Source organism: Lepus europaeus, chromosome 1 (genome assembly GCF_033115175.1).
Source record: "Lepus europaeus isolate LE1 chromosome 1, mLepTim1.pri, whole genome shotgun sequence".
Classification (NCBI taxonomy): Eukaryota; Metazoa; Chordata; class Mammalia; order Lagomorpha; family Leporidae; genus Lepus; species Lepus europaeus.
In genome coordinates this window covers 53,753,201-53,774,802 of record NC_084827.1, presented here as the reverse complement: position 1 = coordinate 53,774,802, position 21,602 = coordinate 53,753,201, and positions in this window count along the sequence as shown.

Below are 21,602 nucleotides of genomic sequence, written 5' to 3'. Positions count from 1 at the left end.
GGTGTAAAGAGACGCAGTTTTCAGAAGTTCTGAAGCCAGAGTGTTGGAGACGCAGTATACAAGAGTTCCGTAACCTGGCTATACCAATACACAGTTGACAAGAGTTCCTTAGCCTGGGAGAAAGAATACGCATGACACGGGATTTCTGTATGCTGGGTGAACGAGATGCAGCTTATCGGAGGTCTGTATCCAGGGTGTCGGGAGCCACCGTTCCAGGAGTTGTGTAGCCGGTGTGTAGGAGACAGAGTTTACGAGAGTTCTCTAGCTTGGGAGTGAGCATACACCGTCAACGGGAGATCTGTAGCCTGAGTGTAGGGGGACGGAGATTGCAGGAGTTCTGGAACCTGAGTTTGGAAGACAGAGGTTACCCAAGTTTTCTAGCTTGGAGGTAAGCATACGCGGTCATCAGGAGCCTTGTAGCCTGAGTGTAGGGAGACGCAGTTGACAGAAGTTCTGAAGCCTTAGTTTTGGATAAGCAGCTTCTGGGCATTCTGAAGCCTGAGTGTTGGACATGCAGGAAACAAGAGTTCTGTAAGCTGGTTGTACAGAGACACAGTTGACGAGAGTTCCTTAGCCTGGGAGTAGGAAGACGCATGACACGGGATTTCTGTATGCTGGGTGTATGAGACGCAGCTTATCCGAGGTCTGTAACCTGGGTGTAGGGAGATGCTATTTACAGGAGTTCTGTAAGCTGAGTGCAGGAGACAGAAATTATGGGGTTCTATAGCTTCGCAGTAAGCATACGCAGTCTACGGGAGATCTGTAGCCTGAGTGTAAAGAGACGCAGTTTTCAGAAGTTCTGAAGCCTGGGTGTTGGAGACGCAGTATACAAGAGTTCCGTAACCTGGCTATACCAATACACAGTTGACAAGAGTTCCTTAGCCTGGGAGTAGGAATACGCATGACACGGGATTTCTGTATCCTGGGTGTACAAGTTGCAGCATAGCGGAGGTCTGTAACCAGGGTGTAGGGAGACGCCATTTACAAGAGTTCTGTAGCGTGAGTGTAGGAGACAGTTTACGAGAGTTCTCTAGCTTGGAAGTAAGCATACGCAGTAAACGGAGATCTGTAGCCTGAGTGCGGGGAGACGCAGATTGCAAGAGTTCTGGAACCTCAGTTTGGGAGGCAGAGCTTACAGGAGCTCTATAGGTTTGGAGTAAGTCTACGCAGTAAACAGGAGATCTGTAGTCTGAGTGTAGGGAGACGCAGATTGCAGGAGTTCTGTAACTTGAGTGTGGGAGACAGAGTTTGCGAGAGGTCTCTAGCTTGGGAGTAATCATATGCAGGAAACAGAGATGTGTAGTCTGAGTGTAGGGAGACGCAGATTGGAGGAATTCTGTAACCTGAGTTTAGGAGACAGAGGTTACCAGAGTTCTATAGCTTGAGAGCAAGCATACTCAGTCAACGGGAGCTCTGTAGCCTGAGAGGAGGGAGACGCAGTTGACAGAAGTTCTGAAGCCTTAGTTTTGGATAAGCAGCTTATGGGAGTTGTGTAAACTGGGTGTAGAGAGACGCAGTTTATGGGAGTTCTAGAGCCTGAGTGTTGGAGACAGAGTTTACGCGAGTTCTCTAGCTTGGGAATAAGCAGACGCGGTAAACGGGAGATCCGTTTCCTGGGTGTAGGGAGACGCAGATTACAGGAGTTCTGAAGCCAGAGTTGTGGAGACGCAGCTTATTGGAGTTCTGTATCTTGAGTGTAGGTAGGAGACAGAGTTTACGGGAGTTCCATAGCTTGAGAGTACGCAAACGCAGTATCCGGGAACTCTGTAGCCTCAGTGTAGGGAGATGCAGGTGACAGAAGTTCTGAAGCCTTAGTTTTGGATAAGCAGCTTCTGGGCGTTCTGAAGCCTGAGTGTTGCACACGCAGTACACAAGAGTTCTGTAAGCTGGCTGTACAGAGACACAGTTGACGAGAGTTCCTTAGCCTGGGAGTAGGAAGACGCATGACACGGGATGTCTGTATGCTGGGTGTATGAGACGCAGCTTATCCGAGGTCTGTAACCTGGGTGTAAAGAGACGCAGTTTTCAGAAGTTCTGAAGCCAGAGTGTTGGAGACGCAGTATACAAGAGTTCCGTAACCTGGCTATACCAATACACAGTTGACAAGAGTTCCTTAGCCTGGGAGAAAGAATACGCATGACACGGGATTTCTGTATGCTGGGTGAACGAGATGCAGCTTATCGGAGGTCTGTATCCAGGGTGTCGGGAGCCACCGTTCCAGGAGTTGTGTAGCCGGTGTGTAGGAGACAGAGTTTACGAGAGTTCTCTAGCTTGGGAGTGAGCATACACCGTCAACGGGAGATCTGTAGCCTGAGTGTAGGGGGACGGAGATTGCAGGAGTTCTGGAACCTGAGTTTGGAAGACAGAGGTTACCCAAGTTTTCTAGCTTGGAGGTAAGCATACGCGGTCATCAGGAGCCTTGTAGCCTGAGTGTAGGGAGACGCAGTTGACAGAAGTTCTGAAGCCTTAGTTTTGGATAAGCAGCTTCTGGGCATTCTGAAGCCTGAGTGTTGGACATGCAGGAAACAAGAGTTCTGTAAGCTGGTTGTACAGAGACACAGTTGACGAGAGTTCCTTAGCCTGGGAGTAGGAAGACGCATGACACGGGATTTCTGTATGCTGGGTGTATGAGACGCAGCTTATCCGAGGTCTGTAACCTGGGTGTAGGGAGATGCTATTTACAGGAGTTCTGTAAGCTGAGTGCAGGAGACAGAAATTATGGGGTTCTATAGCTTCGCAGTAAGCATACGCAGTCTACGGGAGATCTGTAGCCTGAGTGTAAAGAGACGCAGTTTTCAGAAGTTCTGAAGCCTGGGTGTTGGAGACGCAGTATACAAGAGTTCCGTAACCTGGCTATACCAATACACAGTTGACAAGAGTTCCTTAGCCTGGGAGTAGGAATACGCATGACACGGGATTTCTGTATCCTGGGTGTACAAGTTGCAGCATAGCGGAGGTCTGTAACCAGGGTGTAGGGAGACGCCATTTACAAGAGTTCTGTAGCGTGAGTGTAGGAGACAGTTTACGAGAGTTCTCTAGCTTGGAAGTAAGCATACGCAGTAAACGGAGATCTGTAGCCTGAGTGCGGGGAGACGCAGATTGCAAGAGTTCTGGAACCTCAGTTTGGGAGGCAGAGCTTACAGGAGCTCTATAGGTTTGGAGTAAGTCTACGCAGTAAACAGGAGATCTGTAGTCTGAGTGTAGGGAGACGCAGCTTGCAGGAGTTCTGTAACTTGAGTGTGGGAGACAGAGTTTGCGAGAGGTCTCTAGCTTGGGAGTAATCATATGCAGGAAACAGAGATGTGTAGTCTGAGTGTAGGGAGACGCAGATTGGAGGAATTCTGTAACCTGAGTTTAGGAGACAGAGGTTACCAGAGTTCTATAGCTTGAGAGCAAGCATACTCAGTCAACGGGAGCTCTGTAGCCTGAGAGGAGGGAGACGCAGTTGACAGAAGTTCTGAAGCCTTAGTTTTGGATAAGCAGCTTATGGGAGTTGTGTAAACTGGGTGTAGAGAGACGCAGTTTATGGGAGTTCTAGAGCCTGAGTGTTGGAGACAGAGTTTACGCGAGTTCTCTAGCTTGGGAATAAGCAGACGCGGTAAACGGGAGATCCGTTTCCTGGGTGTAGGGAGACGCAGATTACAGGAGTTCTGAAGCCAGAGTTGTGGAGACGCAGCTTATTGGAGTTCTGTATCTTGAGTGTAGGTAGGAGACAGAGTTTACGGGAGTTCCATAGCTTGAGAGTACGCAAACGCAGTACACGGGAACTCTGTAGCCTCAGTGTAGGGAGATGCAGGTGACAGAAGTTCTGAAGCCTTAGTTTTGGATAAGCAGCTTCTGGGCATTCTGAAGCCTGAGTGTTGCACACGCAGTACACAAGAGTTCTGTAAGCTGGCTGTACAGAGACACAGTTGACGAGAGTTCCTTAGCCTGGGAGTAGGAAGACGCATGACACGGGATGTCTGTATGCTGGGTGTATGAGACGCAGCTTATCCGAGGTCTGTAACCTGGGTGTAAAGAGACGCAGTTTTCAGAAGTTCTGAAGCCAGAGTGTTGGAGACGCAGTATACAAGAGTTCCGTAACCTGGCTATACCAATACACAGTTGACAAGAGTTCCTTAGCCTGGGAGAAAGAATACGCATGACACGGGATTTCTGTATGCTGGGTGAACGAGATGCAGCTTATCGGAGGTCTGTATCCAGGGTGTCGGGAGCCACCGTTCCAGGAGTTGTGTAGCCGGTGTGTAGGAGACAGAGTTTACGAGAGTTCTCTAGCTTGGGAGTGAGCATACACCGTCAACGGGAGATCTGTAGCCTGAGTGTAGGGGGACGGAGATTGCAGGAGTTCTGGAACCTGAGTTTGGAAGACAGAGGTTACACGAGTTTTCTAGCTTGGAGGTAAGCATACGCGGTCATCAGGAGCCTTGTAGCCTGAGTGTAGGGAGACGCAGTTGACAGAAGTTCTGAAGCCTTAGTTTTGGATAAGCAGCTTCTGGGCGTTCTGAAGCCTGAGTGTTGGACATGCAGGAAACAAGAGTTCTGTAAGCTGGCTGTACAGAGACACAGTTGACGAGAGTTCCTTAGCCTGGGAGTAGGAAGACGCATGACACGGGATTTCTGTATGCTGGGTGTATGAGACGCAGCTTATCCGAGGTCTGTAACCTGGGTGTAGGGAGATGCTATTTACAGGAGTTCTGTAAGCTGAGTGCAGGAGACAGAAATTATGGGGTTCTATAGCTTCGCAGTAAGCATATGCAGTCTACGGGAGATCTGTAGACTGAGTGTAAAGAGATGCAGTTTTCAGAAGTTCTGAAGCCTGGGTGTTGGAGACACAGTATACAAGAGTTCCGTAACCTGGCTATACCAATACACAGTTGACAAGAGTTCCTTAGCCTGGGAGAAAGAATACGCATTACACGGGATTTATGTATGCTGGGTGTATGAGACGCAGCTTATCCGAGGTCTGTAACCTGGGTGTAGGGAGATGCTATTTACAGGAGTTCTGTAAGCTGAGTGCAAGAGACAGAAATTATGGGGTTCTATAGCTTCGCAGTAAGCATACGCAGTCTACGGGAGATCTGTAGCCTGAGTGTAAAGAGACGCAGTTTTCAGAAGTTCTGAAGCCTGGGTGTTGGAGACGCAGTATACAAGAGTTCTGTAACCTGGCTATACCAATACACAGTTGACAAGAGTTCCTTAGCCTGGGAGTAGGAATACGCATGACACGGGATTTCTGTATCCTGGGTGTACAAGTTGCAGCATAGCGGAGGTCTGTAACCAGGGTGTAGGGAGACGCCATTTACAAGAGTTCTGTAGCGTGAGTGTAGGAGACAGTTTACGAGAGTTCTCTAGCTTGGAAGTAAGCATACGCAGTAAACGGAGATCTGTAGCCTGAGTGCGGGGAGACGCAGATTGCAAGAGTTCTGGAACCTCAGTTTGGGAGGCAGAGCTTACAGGAGCTCTATAGGTTAGGAGTAAGTCTACGCAGTAAACAGGAGATCTGTAGTCTGAGTGTAGGGAGACGCAGCTTGCAGGAGTTCTGTAACTTGAGTGTGGGAGACAGAGTTTGCGAGAGGTCTCTAGCTTGGGAGTAATCATATGCAGGAAACAGAGATGTGTAGTCTGAGTGTAGGGAGACGCAGATTGGAGGAATTCTGTAACCTGAGTTTAGGAGACAGAGGTTACCAGAGTTCTATAGCTTGAGAGCAAGCATACTCAGTCAACGGGAGCTCTGTAGCCTGAGAGGAGGGAGACGCAGTTGACAGAAGTTCTGAAGCCTTAGTTTTGGATAAGCAGCTTATGGGAGTTGTGTAAACTGGGTGTAGAGAGACGCAGTTTATGGGAGTTCTAGAGCCTGAGTGTTGGAGACAGAGTTTACGCGAGTTCTCTAGCTTGGGAATAAGCAGACGCGGTAAACGGGAGATCCGTTTCCTGGATGTAGGGAGACGCAGATTACAGGAGTTCTGAAGCCAGAGTTGTGGAGACGCAGCTTATTGGAGTTCTGTATCTTGAGTGTAGGTAGGAGACAGAGTTTACGGGAGTTCCATAGCTTGAGAGTACGCAAACGCAGTACACGGGAACTCTGTAGCCTCAGTGTAGGGAGATGCAGTTGACAGAAGTTCGGAGGCCTTAGTTTGGATAAGCAGCTTCTGGGCGTTCTGAAGCCTGAGTGTTGGACACGCAGTACACAAGAGTTCTGTAAGCTGGCTGTACAGAGACACAGTTGACGAGAGTTCCTTAGCCTGGGAGTAGGAAGACGCATGACACGGGATTTCTGTATGCTGGGTGTATGAGACGCAGCTTATCCGAGGTCTGTAACCTGGGTGTAAAGAGACGCAGTTTTCAGAAGTTCTGAAGCCCTAGTGTTGGAGACGCAGTATACAAGAGTTCCGTAACCTGGCTATACCAATACACAGTTGACAAGAGTTCCTTAGCCTGGGAGAAAGAATACGCATGACACGGGATTTCTGTATGCTGGGTGAACGAGATGCAGCTTCTCGGAGGTCTGTATCCAGGGTGTCGGGAGCCACCGTTCCAGGAGTTGTGTAGCCGGTGTGTAGGAGACAGAGTTTACGAGAGTTCTCTAGCTTGGGTGTGAGCATACACCGTCAACGGGAGATCTGTAGCCTGAGTGTAGGGGGACGGAGATTGCAGGAGTTCTGGAACCTGAGTTTGGAAGACAGAGGTTACGCGAGTTTTCTAGCTTGGAGGTAAGCATACGCGGTCATCAGGAGCCTTGTAGCCTGAGTGTAGGGAGACGCAGTTGACAGAAGTTCTGAAGCCTTAGTTTTGGATAAGCAGCTTCTGGGCGTTCTGAAGCCTGAGTGTTGGACATGCAGGAAACAAGAGTTCTGTAAGCTGGCTGTACAGAGACACAGTTGACGAGAGTTCCTTAGCCTGGGAGTAGGAAGACGCATGACACGGGATTTCTGTATGCTGGGTGTATGAGACGCAGCTTATCCGAGGTCTGTAACCTGGGTGTAAAGAGACGCAGTTTTCAGAAGTTCTGAAGCCCTAGTGTTGGAGACGCAGTATACAAGAGTTCCGTAACCTGGCTATACCAATACACAGTTGACAAGAGTTCCTTAGCCTGGGAGAAAGAATACGCATGACACGGGATTTCTGTATGCTGGGTGAACGAGATGCAGCTTCTCGGAGGTCTGTATCCAGGGTGTCGGGAGCCACCGTTCCAGGAGTTGTGTAGCCGGTGTGTAGGAGACAGAGTTTACGAGAGTTCTCTAGCTTGGGAGTGAGCATACACCGTCAACGGGAGATCTGTAGCCTGAGTGTAGGGGGACGGAGATTGCAGGAGTTCTGGAACCTGAGTTTGGAAGACAGAGGTTACGCGAGTTTTCTAGCTTGGAGGTAAGCATACGCGGTCATCAGGAGCCTTGTAGCCTGAGTGTAGGGAGACGCAGTTGACAGAAGTTCTGAAGCCTTAGTTTTGGATAAGCAGCTTCTGGGCGTTCTGAAGCCTGAGTGTTGGACATGCAGGAAACAAGAGTTCTGTAAGCTGGCTGTACAGAGACACAGTTGACGAGAGTTCCTTAGCCTGGGAGTAGGAAGACGCATGACACGGGATTTCTGTATGCTGGGTGTATGAGACGCAGCTTATCCGAGGTCTGTAACCTGGGTGTAGGGAGATGCTATTTACAGGAGTTCTGTAAGCTGAGTGCAGGAGACAGAAATTATGGGGTTCTATAGCTTCGCAGTAAGCATACGCAGTCTACGGGAGATCTGTAGACTGAGTGTAAAGAGATGCAGTTTTCAGAAGTTCTGAAGCCTGGGTGTTGGAGACACAGTATACAAGAGTTCCGTAACCTGGCTATACCAATACACAGTTGACAAGAGTTCCTTAGCCTGGGAGTAGGAATACGCATGACACGGGATTTCTGTATCCTGGGTGTACAAGTTGCAGCATAGCGGAGGTCTGTAACCAGGGTGTAGGGAGACGCCATTTACAAGAGTTCTGTAGCGTGAGTGTAGGTGACAGTTTACGAGAGTTCTCTAGCTTGGAAGTAAGCATACGCAGTAAACGGAGATCTGTAGCCTGAGTGCGGGGAGACGCAGCTTGCAAGAGTTCTGGAACCTCAGTTTGGGAGGCAGAGCTTACAGTAGCTCTATAGGTTTGGAGTAAGTCTACGCAGTAAACAGGAGATCTGTAGTCTGAGTGTGGGGAGACGCAGCTTGCAGGAGTTCTGTAACTTGAGTGTGGGAGACAGAGTTTGCGAGAGGTCTCTAGCTTGGGAGTAATCATATGCAGGAAACAGAGATGTGTAGTCTGAGTGTAGGGAGATGCAGATTGGAGGAATTCTGTAACCTGAGTTTAGGAGACAGAGGTTACCAGAGTTCTATAGCTTGAGAGCAAGCATACTCAGTCAACGGGAGCTCTGTAGCCTGAGAGGAGGGAGACGCAGTTGACAGAAGTTCTGAAGCCTTAGTTTTGGATAAGCAGCTTATGGGAGTTGTGTAAACTGGGTGTAGAGAGACGCAGTTTATGGGAGTTCTAGAGCCTGAGTGTTGGAGACAGAGTTTACGCGAGTTCTCTAGCTTGGGAATAAGCAGACGCGGTAAACGGGAGATCCGTTTCCTGGGTGTAGGGAGACGCAGATTACAGGAGTTCTGAAGCCAGAGTTGTGGAGACGCAGCTTATTGGAGTTCTGTATCTTGAGTGTAGGTAGGAGACAGAGTTTACGGGAGTTCCATAGCTTGAGAGTACGCAAACGCAGTATCCGGGAACTCTGTAGCCTCAGTGTAGGGAGATGCAGGTGACAGAAGTTCTGAAGCCTTAGTTTTGGATAAGCAGCTTCTGGGCGTTCTGAAGCCTGAGTGTTGCACACGCAGTACACAAGAGTTCTGTAAGCTGGCTGTACAGAGACACAGTTGACGAGAGTTCCTTAGCCTGGGAGTAGGAAGACGCATGACACGGGATGTCTGTATGCTGGGTGTATGAGACGCAGCTTATCCGAGGTCTGTAACCTGGGTGTAAAGAGACGCAGTTTTCAGAAGTTCTGAAGCCCTAGTGTTGGAGACGCAGTATACAAGAGTTCCGTAACCTGGCTATACCAATACACAGTTGACAAGAGTTCCTTAGCCTGGGAGAAAGAATACGCATGACACGGGATTTCTGTATGCTGGGTGAACGAGATGCAGCTTCTCGGAGGTCTGTATCCAGGGTGTCGGGAGCCACCGTTCCAGGAGTTGTGTAGCCGGTGTGTAGGAGACAGAGTTTACGAGAGTTCTCTAGCTTGGGAGTGAGCATACACCGTCAACGGGAGATCTGTAGCCTGAGTGTAGGGGGACGGAGATTGCAGGAGTTCTGGAACCTGAGTTTGGAAGACAGAGGTTACGCGAGTTTTCTAGCTTGGAGGTAAGCATACGCGGTCATCAGGAGCCTTGTAGCCTGAGTGTAGGGAGACGCAGTTGACAGAAGTTCTGAAGCCTTAGTTTTGGATAAGCAGCTTCTGGGCGTTCTGAAGCCTGAGTGTTGCACATGCAGGAAACAAGAGTTCTGTAAGCTGGCTGTACAGAGACACAGTTGACAAGAGTTCCTTAGCCTGGGAGTAGGAAGACGCATGACACGGGATTTCTGTATGCTGGGTGTATGAGACGCAGCTTATCCGAGGTCTGTAACCTGGGTGTAGGGAGATGCTATTTACAGGAGTTCTGTAAGCTGAGTGCAGGAGACAGAAATTATGGGGTTCTATAGCTTCGCAGTAAGCATACGCAGTCTACGGGAGATCTGTAGCCTGAGTGTAAAGAGACGCAGTTTTCAGAAGTTCTGAAGCCTGGGTGTTGGAGATGCAGTATACAAGAGTTCTGTAACATGGCTATACCAATACACAGTTGACAAGAGTTCCTTAGCCTGGGAGTAGGAATACGCATGACACGGGATTTCTGTATCCTGGGTGTACAAGTTGCAGCATAGCGGAGGTCTGTAACCAGGGTGTAGGGAGATGCCATTTACAAGAGTTCTGTAGCGTGAGTGTAGGAGACAGTTTACGAGAGTTCTCTAGCTTGGAAGTAAGCATACGCAGTAAACGGAGATCTGTAGCCTGAGTGCGGGGAGACGCAGATTGCAAGAGTTCTGGAACCTCAGTTTGGGAGGCAGAGCTTACAGGAGCTCTATAGGTTTGGAGTAAGTCTACGCAGTAAACAGGAGATCTGTAGTCTGAGTGTAGGGAGATGCAGATTGCAGGAGTTCTGTAACTTGAGTGTGGGAGACAGAGTTTGCGAGAGGTCTCTAGCTTGGGAGTAATCATATGCAGGAAACAGAGATGTGTAGTCTGAGTGTAGGGAGACGCAGATTGGAGGAATTCTGTAACCTGAGTTTAGGAGACAGAGGTTACCAGAGTTCTATAGCTTGAGAGCAAGCATACTCAGTCAACGGGAGCTCTGTAGCCTGAGAGGAGGGAGACGCAGTTGACAGAAGTTCTGAAGCCTTAGTTTTGGATAAGCAGCTTATGGGAGTTGTGTAAACTGGGTGTAGAGAGACGCAGTTTATGGGAGTTCTAGAGCCTGAGTGTTGGAGACAGAGTTTACGCGAGTTCTCTAGCTTGGGAATAAGCAGACGCGGTAAACGGGAGATCCGTTTCCTGGATGTAGGGAGACGCAGATTACAGGAGTTCTGAAGCCAGAGTTGTGGAGACGCAGCTTATTGGAGTTCTGTATCTTGAGTGTAGGTAGGAGACAGAGTTTACGGGAGTTCCATAGCTTGAGAGTACGCAAACGCAGTATCCGGGAACTCTGTAGCCTCAGTGTAGGGAGATGCAGGTGACAGAAGTTCTGAAGCCTTAGTTTTGGATAAGCAGCTTCTGGGCGTTCTGAAGCCTGAGTGTTGCACACGCAGTACACAAGAGTTTTGTAAGCTGGCTGTACAGAGACACAGTTGACGAGAGTTCCTTAGCCTGGGAGTAGGAAGACGCATGACACGGGATGTCTGTATGCTGGGTGTATGAGACGCAGCTTATCCGAGGTCTGTAACCTGGGTGTAAAGAGACGCAGTTTTCAGAAGTTCTGAAGCCAGAGTGTTGGAGACGCAGTATACAAGAGTCCCGTAACCTGGCTATACCAATACACAGTTGACAAGAGTTCCTTAGCCTGGGAGAAAGAATACGCATGACACGGGATTTCTGTGTGCTGGGTGAACGAGATGCAGCTTCTCGGAGGTCTGTATCCAGGGTGTCGGGAGCCACCGTTCCAGGAGTTGTGTAGCCGGTGTGTAGGAGACAGAGTTTACGAGAGTTCTCTAGCTTGGGAGTGAGCATACACCGTCAACGGGAGATCTGTAGCCTGAGTGTAGGGGGACGGAGATTGCAGGAGTTCTGGAACCTGAGTTTGGAAGACAGAGGTTACGCGAGTTTTCTAGCTTGGAGGTAAGCATACGCGGTCATCAGGAGCCTTGTAGCCTGAGTGTAGGGAGACGCAGTTGACAGAAGTTCTGAAGCCTTAGTTTTGGATAAGCAGCTTCTGGGCGTTCTGAAGCCTGAGTGTTGGACACGCAGGAAACAAGAGTTCTGTAAGCTGGCTGTACAGAGACACAGTTGACGAGAGTTCCTTAGCCTGGGAGTAGGAAGACGCATGACACGGGATTTCTGTATGCTGGGTGTATGAGACGCAGCTTATCCGAGGTCTGTAACCTGGGTGTAGGGAGATGCTATTTACAGGAGTTCTGTAAGCTGAGTGCAGGAGACAGAAATTATGGGTTTCTATAGCTTCGCAGTAAGCATACGCAGTCTACGGGAGATCTCTAGCCTGAGTGTAAAGAGACGCAGTTTTCAGAAGTTCTGAAGCCTGGGTGTTGGAGACGCAGTATACAAGAGTTCCGTAACCTGGCTATACCAATACACAGTTGACAAGAGTTCCTTAGCCTGGGAGTAGGAATACGCATGACACGGGATTTCTGTATCCTGGGTGTACAAGTTGCAGCATAGCGGAGGTCTGTAACCAGGGTGTAGGGAGACACCATTTACAAGAGTTCTGTAGCGTGAGTGTAGGAGACAGTTTACGAGAGTTCTCTAGCTTGGAAGTAAGCATACGCAGTAAACGGAGATCTGTAGCCTGAGTGCGGGGAGACGCAGATTGCAAGAGTTCTGGAACCTCAGTTTGGGAGGCAGAGCTTACAGGAGCTCTATAGGTTTGGAGTAAGTCTACGCAGTAAACAGAGGATCTGTAGTCTGAGTGTAGGGAGACGCAGATTGCAGGAGTTTTGTAACTTGAGTGTTTTAGACAGAGTTTGTGAGAGGTCTCTAGCTTGGGAGTAATCATATGCAGGAAACAGAGATGTGTAGTCTGAGTGTAGGGAGACGCAGATTGGAGGAATTCTGTAACCTGAGTTTAGGAGACAGAGGTTACCAGAGTTCTATAGCTTGAGAGCAAGCATACTCAGTCAACGGGAGCTCTGTAGCCTGAGAGGGGGGAGACGCAGTTGACAGAAGTTCTGAAGCCTTAGTTTTGGATAAGCAGCTTATGGGAGTTGTGTAAACTGGGTGTAGAGAGACGCAGTTTATGGGAGTTCTAGAGCCTGAGTGTTGGAGACAGAGTTTACGCGAGTTCTCTAGCTTGGGAATAAGCAGACGCGGTAAACGGGAGATCCGTTTCCTGGGTGTAGGGAGACGCAGATTACAGGAGTTCTGAAGCCAGAGTTGTGGAGACGCAGCTTATTGGAGTTCTGTATCTTGAGTGTAGGTAGGAGACAGAGTTTACGGGAGTTCCATAGCTTGAGAGTACGCAAACGCAGTACACGGGAACTCTGTAGCCTCAGTGTAAGGAGATGCAGTTGACAGAAGTTCGGAGGCCTTAGTTTTGGATAAGCAGCTTCTGGGCGTTCTGAAGCCTGAGTGTTGCACACGCAGTACACAAGAGTTCTGTAAGCTGGCTGTACAGAGACACAGTTGACGAGAGTTCCTTAGCCTGGGAGTAGGAAGACGCATGACACGGGATGTCTGTATGCTGGGTGTATGAGACGCAGCTTATCCGAGGTCTGTAACCTGGGTGTAAAGAGACGCAGTTTTCAGAAGTTCTGAAGCCAGAGTGTTGGAGACGCAGTATACAAGAGTCCCGTAACCTGGCTATACCAATACACAGTTGACAAGAGTTCCTTAGCCTGGGAGAAAGAATACGCATGACACGGGATTTCTGTATGCTGGGTGAACGAGATGCAGCTTCTCGGAGGTCTGTATCCAGGGTGTCGGGAGCCACCGTTCCAGGAGTTGTGTAGCCGGTGTGTAGGAGACAGAGTTTACGAGAGTTCTCTAGCTTGGGAGTGAGCATACACCGTCAACGGGAGATCTGTAGCCTGAGTGTAGGGGGACGGAGATTGCAGGAGTTCTGGAACCTGAGTTTGGAAGACAGTGGTTACGCGAGTTTTCTAGCTTGGAGGTAAGCATACGCGGTCATCAGGAGCCTTGTAGCCTGAGTGTAGGGAGACGCAGTTGACAGAAGTTCTGAAGCCTTAGTTTTGGATAAGCAGCTTCTGGGCGTTCTGAAGCCTGAGTGTTGCACATGCAGGAAACAAGAGTTCTGTAAGCTGGCTGTACAGAGACACAGTTGACGAGAGTTCCTTAGCCTGGGAGTAGGAAGACGCATGACATGGGATTTCTGTATGCTGGGTGTATGAGACGCAGCTTATCCGAGGTCTGTAACCTGGGTGTAGGGAGATGCTATTTACAGGAGTTCTGTAAGCTGAGTGCAGGAGACAGAAATTATGGGGTTCTATAGCTTCGCAGTAAGCATACGCAGTCTACGGGAGATCTCTAGCCTGAGTGTAAAGAGACGCAGTTTTCAGAAGTTCTGAAGCCTGGGTGTTGGAGACGCAGTATACAAGAGTCCCGTAACCTGGCTATACCAATACACAGTTGACAAGAGTTCCTTAGCCTGGGAGTAGGAATACGCATGACACGGGATTTCTGTATCCTGGGTGTACAAGTTGCAGCATAGCGGAGGTCTGTAACCAGGGTGTAGGGAGACGCCATTTACAAGAGTTCTGTAGCGTGAGTGTAGGAGACAGTTTACGAGAGTTCTCTAGCTTGGAAGTAAGCATACGCAGTAAACGGAGATCTGTAGCCTGAGTGCGGGGAGATGCAGATTGCAAGAGTTCTGGAACCTCAGTTTGGGAGGCAGAGCTTACAGGAGCTCTAAAGGTTTGGAGTAAGTCTACGCAGTAAACAGGAGATCTGTAGTCTGAGTGTAGGGAGACGCAGCTTGCAGGAGTTCTGTAACTTGAGTGTGGGAGACAGAGTTTGCGAGAGGTCTCTAGCTTGGGAGTAATCATATGCAGGAAACAGAGATGTGTAGTCTGAGTGTAGGGAGACGCAGATTGGAGGAATTCTGTAACCTGAGTTTAGGAGACAGAGGTTACCAGAGTTCTATAGCTTGAGAGCAAGCATACTCAGTCAACGGGAGCTCTGTAGCCTGAGAGGAGGGAGACGCAGTTGACAGAAGTTCTGAAGCCTTAGTTTTGGATAAGCAGCTTATGGGAGTTGTGTAAACTGGGTGTAGAGAGACGCAGTTTATGGGAGTTCTAGAGCCTGAGTGTTGGAGACAGAGTTTACGCGAGTTCTCTAGCTTGGGAATAAGCAGACGCGGTAAACGGGAGATCCGTTTCCTGGGTGTAGGGAGACGCAGATTACAGGAGTTCTGAAGCCAGAGTTGTGGAGACGCAGCTTATTGGAGTTCTGTATCTTGAGTGTAGGTAGGAGACAGAGTTTACGGGAGTTCCATAGCTTGAGAGTACGCAAACGCAGTACACGGGAACTCTGTAGCCTCAGTGTAGGGAGATGCAGGTGACAGAAGTTCTGAAGCCTTAGTTTTGGATAAGCAGCTTCTGGGCGTTCTGAAGCCTGAGTGTTGCACACGCAGTACACAAGAGTTTTGTAAGCTGGCTGTACAGAGACACAGTTGACGAGAGTTCCTTAGCCTGGGAGTAGGAAGACGCATGACACGGGATGTCTGTATGCTGGGTGTATGAGACGCAGCTTATCCGAGGTCTGTAACCTGGGTGTAAAGAGACGCAGTTTTCAGAAGTTCTGAAGCCAGAGTGTTGGAGACGCAGTATACAAGAGTCCCGTAACCTGGCTATACCAATACACAGTTGACAAGAGTTCCTTAGCCTGGGAGAAAGAATACGCATTACACGGGAGTTCTGTATGCTGGGTGAACGAGATGCAGCTTCTCGGAGGTCTGTATCCAGGGTGTCGGGAGCCACCGTTCCAGGAGTTGTGTAGCCGGTGTGTAGGAGACAGAGTTTACGAGAGTTCTCTAGCTTGGGAGTGAGCATACACCGTCAACGGGAGATCTGTAGCCTGAGTGTAGGGGGACGGAGATTGCAGGAGTTCTGGAACCTGAGTTTGGAAGACAGAGGTTACGCGAGTTTTCTAGCTTGGAGGTAAGCATACGCGGTCATCAGGAGCCTTGTAGCCTGAGTGTAGGGAGACGCAGTTGACAGAAGTTCTGAAGCCTTAGTTTTGGATAAGCAGCTTCTGGGCGTTCTGAAGCCTGAGTGTTGGACATGCAGGAAACAAGAGTTCTGTAAGCTGGCTGTACAGAGACACAGTTGACGAGAGTTCCTTAGCCTGGGAGTAGGAAGACGCATGACACGGGATGTCTGTATGCTGGGTGTATGAGACGCAGCTTATCCGAGGTCTGTAACCTGGGTGTAGGGAGATGCTATTTACAGGAGTTCTGTAAGCTGAGTGCAGGAGACAGAAATTATGGGGTTCTATAGCTTCGCAGTAAGCATACGCAGTCTACAGGAGATCTGTAGCCTGAGTGTAAAGAGACGCAGTTTTCAGAAGTTCTGAAGCCTGGGTGTTGGAGACGCAGTATACAAGAGTTCCGTAACCTGGCTATACCAATACACAGTTGACAAGAGTTCCTTAGCCTGGGAGTAGGAATACGCATGACACGGGATTTCTGTATCCTGGGTGTACAAGTTGCAGCATAGCGGAGGTCTGTAACCAGGGTGTAGGGAGACGCCATTTACAAGAGTTCTGTAGCGTGAGTGTAGGAGACAGTTTACGAGAGTTCTCTAGCTTGGAAGTAAGCATACGCAGTAAACGGAGATCTGTAGCCTGAGTGCGGGGAGATGCAGATTGCAAGAGTTCTGGAACCTCAGTTTGGGAGGCAGAGCTTACAGGAGCTCTAAAGGTTTGGAGTAAGTCTACGCAGTAAACAGGAGATCTGTAGTCTGAGTGTAGGGAGACGCAGCTTGCAGGAGTTCTGTAACTTGAGTGTGGGAGACAGAGTTTGCGAGAGGTCTCTAGCTTGGGAGTAATCATATGCAGGAAACAGAGATGTGTAGTCTGAGTGTAGGGAGACGCAGATTGGAGGAATTCTGTAACCTGAGTTTAGGAGACAGAGGTTACCAGAGTTCTATAGCTTGAGAGCAAGCATACTCAGTCAACGGGAGCTCTGTAGCCTGAGAGGAGGGAGACGCAGTTGACAGAAGTTCTGAAGCCTTAGTTTTGGATAAGCAGCTTATGGGAGTTGTGTAAACTGGGTGTAGAGAGACGCAGTTTATGGGAGTTCTAGAGCCTGAGTGTTGGAGACAGAGTTTACGCGAGTTCTCTAGCTTGGGAATAAGCAGACGCGGTAAACGGGAGATCCGTTTCCTGGGTGTAGGGAGACGCAGATTACAGGAGTTCTGAAGCCAGAGTTGTGGAGACGCAGCTTATTGGAGTTCTGTATCTTGAGTGTAGGTAGGAGACAGAGTTTACGGGAGTTCCATAGCTTGAGAGTACGCAAACGCAGTACACGGGAACTCTGTAGCCTCAGTGTAGGGAGATGCAGGTGACAGAAGTTCTGAAGCCTTAGTTTTGGATAAGCAGCTTCTGGGCGTTCTGAAGCCTGAGTGTTGCACACGCAGTACACAAGAGTTCTGTAAGCTGGCTGTACAGAGACACAGTTGACGAGAGTTCCTTAGCCTGGGAGTAGGAAGAAGCATGACACGGGATGTCTGTATGCTGGGTGTATGAGACGCAGCTTATCCGAGGTCTGTAACCTGGGTGTAAAGAGACGCAGTTTTCAGAAGTTCTGAAGCCAGAGTGTTGGAGACGCAGTATACAAGAGTTCCGTAACCTGGCTATACCAATACACAGTTGACAAGAGTTCCTTAGCCTGGGAGAAAGAATACGCATTACACGGGATTTCTGTATGCTGGGTGAACGAGATGCAGCTTATCGGAGGTCTGTATCCAGGGTGTCGGGAGCCACCGTTCCAGGAGTTGTGTAGCCGGTGTGTAGGAGACAGAGTTTACGAGAGTTCTCTAGCTTGGGAGTGAGCATACACCGTCAACGGGAGATCTGTAGCCTGAGTGTAGGGGGACGGAGATTGCAGGAGTTCTGGAACCTGAGTTTGGAAGACAGAGGTTACGCGAGTTTTCTAGCTTGGAGGTAAGCATACGCGGTCATCAGGAGCCTTGTAGCCTGAGTGTAGGGAGACGCAGTTGACAGAAGTTCTGAAGCCTTAGTTTTGGATAAGCAGCTTCTGGGCGTTCTGAAGCCTGAGTGTTGGACATGCAGGAAACAAGAGTTCTGTAAGCTGGCTGTACAGAGACACAGTTGACGAGAGTTCCTTAGCCTGGGAGTAGGAAGACGCATGACACGGGATGTCTGTATGCTGGGTGTATGAGACGCAGCTTATCCGAGGTCTGTAACCTGGGTGTAGGGAGATGCTATTTACAGGAGTTCTGTAAGCTGAGTGCAGGAGACAGAAATTATGGGGTTCTATAGCTTCGCAGTAAGCATACGCAGTCTACAGGAGATCTGTAGCCTGAGTGTAAAGAGACGCAGTTTTCAGAAGTTCTGAAGCCTGGGTGTTGGAGACGCAGTATACAAGAGTTCCGTAACCTGGCTATACCAATACACAGTTGACGAGAGTTCCTTAGCCTGGGAGTAGGAATACGCATGACACGGGATTTCTGTATCCTGGGTGTACAAGTTGCAGCATAGCGGAGGTCTGTAACCAGGGTGTAGGGAGACGCCATTTACAAGAGTTCTGTAGCGTGAGTGTAGGAGACAGTTTACGAGAGTTCTCTAGCTTGGAAGTAAGCATACGCAGTAAACGGAGATCTGTAGCCTGAGTGCGGGGAGACGCAGATTGCAAGAGTTCTGGAACCTCAGTTTGGGAGGCAGAGCTTACAGGAGCTCTAAAGGTTTGGAGTAAGTCTACGCAGTAAACAGGAGATCTGTAGTCTGAGTGTAGGGAGACGCAGCTTGCAGGAGTTCTGTAACTTGAGTGTGGGAGACAGAGTTTGCGAGAGGTCTCTAGCTTGGGAGTAATCATATGCAGGAAACAGAGATGTGTAGTCTGAGTGTAGCGAGACGCAGATTGGAGGAATTCTGTAACCTGAGTTTAGGAGACAGAGGTTACCAGAGTTCTATAGCTTGAGAGCAAGCATACTCAGTCAACGGGAGCTCTGTAGCCTGAGAGGAGGGAGACGCAGTTGACAGAAGTTCTGAAGCCTTAGTTTTGGATAAGCAGCTTATGGGAGTTGTGTAAACTGGGTGTAGAGAGACGCAGTTTATGGGAGTTCTAGAGCCTGAGTGTTGGAGACAGAGTTTACGCGAGTTCTCTAGCTTGGGAATAAGCAGACGCGGTAAACGGGAGATCCGTTTCCTGGGTGTAGGGAGACGCAGATTACAGGAGTTCTGAAGCCAGAGTTGTGGAGACGCAGCTTATTGGAGTTCTGTATCTTGAGTGTAGGTAGGAGACAGAGTTTACGGGAGTTCCATAGCTTGAGAGTACGCAAACGCAGTACACGGGAACTCTGTAGCCTCAGTGTAGGGAGATGCAGTTGACAGAAGTTCGGAGGCCTTAGTTTTGGATAAGCAGCTTCTGGGCGTTCTGAAGCCTGAGTGTTGGACACGCAGTACACAAGAGTTCTGTAAGCTGGCTGTACAGAGACACAGTTGACGAGAGTTCCTTAGCCTGGGAGTAGGAATACGCATGACACGGGATTTCTGTATGCTGGGTGCACGAGACGCAGTTTTCGGAAGTCTGTATCCAGGGTGTCGGGACACACCATTTACAGGAGTTCTGTAGCGTCAGTGTAGGAGATAGTTTACGCAAGTTCTCTATCTTGGGAATAAGCAGACGCGGTAAACGGGAGATCCGTTTCCTGGGTGTAGGGAGACGCAGATTACAGGAGTTCTGAAGCCAGAGTTGTGGAGACGCAGCTTATTGGAGTTCTGTATCTTGAGTGTAGGTAGGAGACAGAGTTTACGGGCGTTCCATAGCTTGAGAGTACGCAAACGCAGTACACGGGAACTCTGTAGCCTCAGTGTAGGGAGATGCAGTTGACAGAAGTTCGGAGGCCTTAGTTTTGTATAAGCAGCTTCTGGGCGTTCTGAAGCCTGAGTGTTGCACACGCAGTACACAAGAGTTCTGTAAGCTGGCTGTACAGAGACACAGTTGACGAGAGTTCCTTAGCCTGGGAGTAGGAAGACGCATGACACGGGATGTCTGTATGCTGGGTGTATGAGACGCAGCTTATCCGAGGTCTGTAACCTGGGTGTAAAGAGACGCAGTTTTCAGAAGTTCTGAAGCCAGAGTGTTGCAGACGCAGTATACAAGAGTCCCGTAACCTGGCTATACCAATACACAGTTGACAAGAGTTCCTTAGCCTGGGAGAAAGAATACGCATGACACGGGATTTCTGTATGCTGGGTGAACGAGATGCAGCTTATCGGAGGTCTGTATCCAGGGTGTCGGGAGCCACCGTTCCAGGAGTTGTGTAGCCGGTGTGTAGGAGACAGAGTTTACGAGAGTTCTCTAGCTTGGGAGTGAGCATACACCGTCAACGGGAGATCTGTAGCCTGAGTGTAGGGGGACGGAGATTGCAGGAGTTCTGGAACCTGAGTTTGGAAGACAGAGGTTACGCGAGTTTTCTAGCTTGGAGGTAAGCATACGCGGTCATCAGGAGCCTTGTAGCCTGAGTGTAGGGAGACGCAGTTGACAGAAGTTCTGAAGCCTTAGTTTTGGATAAGCAGCTTCTGGGCGTTCTGAAGACTGAGTGTTGGACATGCAGGAAACAAGAGTTCTGTAAGCTGGCTGTACAGAGACACAGTTGACGAGAGTTCCTTAGCCTGGGAGTAGGAAGACGCATGACACGGGATGTCTGTATGCTGGGTGTATGAGACGCAGCTTATCCGAGGTCTGTAACCTGGGTGTAGGGAGATGCTATTTACAGGAGTTCTGTAAGCTGAGTGCAGGAGACAGAAATTATGGGGTTCTATAGCTTCGCAGTAAGCATACGCAGTCTACGGGAGATCTGTAGCCTGAGTGTAAAGAGACGCAGTTTTCAGAAGTTCTGAAGCCTGGGTGTTGGAGACGCAGTATACAAGAGTTCCGTAACCTGGCTATACCAATACACAGTTGACAAGAGTTCCTTAGCCTGGGAGTAGGAATACGCATGACACGGGATTTCTGTATCCTGGGTGCACGAGACGCAGTTTTCTGAAGTCTGTATCCAGGGTGTCGGGACACACCATTTACAGGAGTTCTGTAGCGTCAGTGTAGGAGATAGTTTACGGGAGTTCTCTAGCTTGGGAATAAGCAGACGTGGTAAACGGGAGATCCGTTTCCTGGGTGTAGGGAGACGCAGATTACAGGAGTTCTGAAGCCAGAGTTGTGGAGACGCAGCTTATTGGAGTTGTGTATCTTGAGTGTAGGTAGGAGACAGAGTTTACGGGAGTTCCATAGCTTGAGAGTACGCAAACGCAGTACACGGGAACTCTGTAGCCTCAGTGTAGGGAGATGCAGGTGACAGAAGTTCTGAAGCCTTAGTTTTGGATAAGCAGCTTCTGGGCGTTCTGAAGCCTGAGTGTTGCACACGCAGTACACAAGAGTTCTGTAAGCTGGCTGTACAGAGACACAGTTGACGAGAGTTCCTTAGCCTGGGAGTAGGAAGACGCATGACACGGGATGTCTGTATGCTGGGTGTATGAGACGCAGCTTATCCGAGGTCTGTATCCTGGGTGTAGGGAGATGCTATTTACAGGAGTTCTGTAAGCTGAGTGCAGGAGACAGAAATTATGGGGTTCTATAGCTTCGCAGTAAGCATACGCAGTCTACGGGAGATCTGTAGCCTGAGTGTAAAGAGACGCAGTTTTCAGAAGTTCTGAAGCCTGGGTGTTGGAGACGCAGTATACAAGAGTTCCGTAACCTGGCTATACCAATACACAGTTGACAAGAGTTCCTTAGCCTGGGAGTAGGAATACGCATGACACGGGATTTCTGTATCCTGGGTGTACAAGTTGCAGCATAGCGGAGGTCTGTAACCAGGGTGTAGGGAGACGCCATTTACAAGAGTTCTGTAGCGTGAGTGTAGGAGACAGTTTACGAGAGTTCTCTAGCTTGGAAGTAAGCATACGCAGTAAACGGAGATCTGTAGCCTGAGTGCGGGGAGACGCAGATTGCAAGAGTTCTGGAACCTCAGTTTGGGAGGCAGAGCTTACAGGAGCTCTATAGGTTTGGAGTAAGTCTACGCAGTAAACAGGAGATCTGTAGTGTGAGTGTAGGGAGACGCAGCTTGCAGGAGTTCTGTAACTTGAGTGTGGGAGACAGAGTTTGCGAGAGGTCTCTAGCTTGGGAGTAATCATATG